At 43.6% G+C, this 3,364-nt stretch overlaps 1 pseudogene; it reads left to right on the top strand.

Annotated features, from left to right (window-relative positions):
• The window catches only part of LOC102815969, a 6,690-nt pseudogene extending 4,238 nt beyond the window's left edge, over positions 1-2,452 (top strand).
• The last annotated feature ends 912 nt before the right edge of the window (positions 2,453-3,364 follow it).

The following is a 3,364-nucleotide window of genomic DNA, read 5'->3' as shown; positions in this document are numbered from 1 at the left end:
CAAATGCCTTTTCTGCATTAATTGATATGATCATGTGGTTCTTTTCTTTTTTCTTATTTATATGGTGGATAACGTTGATCATTTTTCTAATGTTGAGCCATCCTTGCATCCCTGATATGAATACCACTTCTGCCTGCCCCTGGTAACTGCTAATAAACTTTGATCTCTCTACCCTTACCTATTCTAGCTATTTCATATTAACACTATTCACAATAGCCCAAGTAAGGAAACAAATGTTCAACAACCTAAATGTTCCTCAGAACGATATCACTTTCCCTTCAATGGTCTCAGTGCCTGGGACCCAATCCCTTCTTCTTCCTGACCACCTCAAGCTTCACATCTGATTTGTTTCACAGTTTTCTGTTGGGTGAAATTGTCATGATTCACTTAGTCTGGGTTGGGGACCCCTCTGTGCAACCAGAGTCCCCATTTATGTCTCCCTAGTCTTTTCTTGTGTTCCTTCAAAAGCAGATCCTGAGACAAGGACTTTGCGTATAGGTGGTGACCCTGGAAGTCATAAGTGAAAGAGTGAGGAGGAAAGTAAGCCATAGCAAGGAAGGAAGCCAATAAAGGGTGAGTTACCGCTTGGGTAACAGGTCTTAATCCTGCTGGGGATTGTCTGTGACAGATCAGGTGTGGAGGACAGGGAGGCCAGTGCATTTATCCATGGGCTCCCATTCCCCATGACTAACTCCCTCCCACCCATCCTAATTTTCTGGGATACCCCTCCAATGATGCCTCTCTCTCTAAGAAGCTGAGAGAGGCAGAGACTTGAGGTAGGAAGCAGTCAACTGCCTACTCCAACTGTAACATCTCTCATAACACTTTTCACACTGAATTGTAATTTTTTTTTCTTTCCCCCCAGTTGGTTGCATTTTCATCTCTGTATTCCCAGCTTTCAGCAGCTGCTTGGTACACTTGGGATATTTAACATTTAAATTTGTTTACGGAATCAATGTGTGGATGAATAAATGAATGAACAAGCAAAGGCTCAATGCTACTGAGTACTGAGATAGGATAGATGTTTGGTGTGCTAGAATCAAAATATCATGACTTTTCCTTTAGCAATTTGAGGTCACAACGTTCACACACAAAATTTGGCAGAAAATCTACAGCATTTGTCTTTTTGCTACTGATTTATTTCGCTCAGCATGTTTTATGAAGTTATGGTGAGGTGCTGTGGATTAATGCATCAGACTGCAAAGTTGTTTGAACTGCAAGGTCGGTGGTTCAAGCTCACCATTTGCTCCTTGGAAACCCGATACAGGGTCACTATGGGTCTGAATCGACTCCACAGCACTTAACAACAACAGCATGTTTTTAAGGTTCATCCATCTCGTACCATGTATCAGGACTTCATTTCTCCTTATAAGCAACAACAATATATACTGAACTAGAATATTAGTCATATTGGGAAATAAAGTCCTGAGCAAAGATGTCAGCTTGAGGACTAAGGTGCACCTGACTCAAGCCTTGGTGTTTTCAATAACCTCACAAGCATGCAAAAGCTGGACAGTGGCCCCGCCCGCGCTCCCACCCCCATCACGCAGACCGCTCGACTGCGCTCAATGTCCGAACACTGCACTGTCTTTTCAAAGCCTCTGACGTAGGATCCTTCAAGAAAGTTACCCTTTCGGTGCTCAGCCGGGAGCAGTCGGAAGGGGTCGGAGCACGGGTACGCAGAAGTTAAAAAATCTGGATCCGTTTTTACTGTTTGATGAATTTAAAGGTGGTAAACCAGGTGGGTTTCTTGATCATCCACATCGAGGCTTTGAAACAGTTTCTTACCTCCTGGAAGGGGGGAGCATGGCCCATGAAGTCTTCTGTGGACACGTTGGTAAATTGAACCCAGGAGACCTGCAGTGGATGACCGCAGGCCAGGGCATCGTACATACCGAGATGCCATGCTCTGATGCCAGCCCATGGCCTACAACTGTGGGTGAATTTGAGGAGCTCAGAGAAGATGGTGGAGCCTCAGTACCAGGAATTGAAAAGTGAAGACATCCCTAAACCCAGTAAGAACGGCGTGACAGTTGCTGTCATTTCTGGAGAAGCCTTGGGAGTGAAGTCCAAGATTTATGCTCGCATACCAACTTTATATTTGAACTTCAAACTGGAGCAAGGAGCAAAGCATTCTCAGCCCAGGTGGACAAGCTTCATTTATACCATAGCTGGAGATGTCTGTATTGGACCTGATGATGCCCAGCAGAAAATAGAGCCTCATCACACAGCAGTGCTGGGGGAAGGGGACTGTGTCCAGGTGGAGAACAAGGATCCTGAGAGGAGCCACTTTGTCTTAATTGCTGGGGAGCCTTTAAGAGAGCCTGTTGTCCAACATGGTCCATTTGTGATGAACACCAATGAAGAGATATCTCAGGCCATTCTTGATTTCAGAAATGCAGAAAATGGGTTTGAAAGGGCCAGAACCTGGAAATCAAAGATTGCAAACTAGCAAAGCCCACAAGAGCAGAGCTTCCTGCTTTCAATCATTTTGCATCTTTCTGGCAAGCATCCCTTCAACGCATTCAAATCCCAAAGCTTTGAATCCCAGTGTGATATTTCTGAAGAGTTCCACACTGAAATGGTTAACATGGTTTTTAGAGCAAGGCACTTGTAGGCTATTTCCTGACACAGACCAATAAACCTAATTGTTGCTTCTTTAAAAACAAAACCAAAAACAAAAGCTGGACAGTGAATAAGGAAGACCGTAGAAGAATTGATGCCTTTGAGTTATGGTGTTGGAGGAGAATATCGAAACTTTCATGGACTGCCAAAAGAACCAATAGATCCGTTTGCAGCCAGAGTGCTCCTTGGAGGCCAAGATGGCCAAACTTTGTCTTTCATACTTCGGACATATTGTCAGGAGGGACCCTTCGCTGGAGAAGGATATCATGTTTGGTAAGGTGGAGGGTCAGAGAAAAAGAGAAAGACCCCTAACGAGATGGTTTGGCCAAGTGGCAGCATCGATGGACTCAAACGTGGCAACAGTAGTGAGGTTAGCCCAGGACAGGGCAGTGTTTTGTTCTGCTATGGCTTGGTACCACTCGATGGGTTGGTACCACTCCATGGCACCTAACAACAACAACAACAATGGCTAATGATCATGAACATTTTTTCATATGTTTGTTGGCTGCCCGAATGTTTCCTTGGTGAAGTGTCTGTTTTTTAATTGAGTTATTTGTCCTTTTCTTGCAGTTCTCTATAGATTTTAGAAATTAATCTGTGTCTGATATCTCATTGCAAAAGATTTTTTCCCATTCTGTGGGCTCCCTTTTTACTTTTTTGGTTAAATCTTTTGATGCACATAAGTTTCTAATTTTCAGTATGTCCCAATCATTTATTTTTTCTTCTTTTGTTTGTGTAA

This window comes from Chrysochloris asiatica, unplaced genomic scaffold, assembly GCF_000296735.1.
Source record: "Chrysochloris asiatica unplaced genomic scaffold, ChrAsi1.0 scaffold00062, whole genome shotgun sequence".
NCBI lineage: Eukaryota > Metazoa > Chordata > Mammalia > Afrosoricida > Chrysochloridae > Chrysochloris > Chrysochloris asiatica.
The sequence above is the reverse complement of the archived record's forward strand: the minus strand, read 5'-3'. Positions and strand labels throughout refer to the sequence as shown.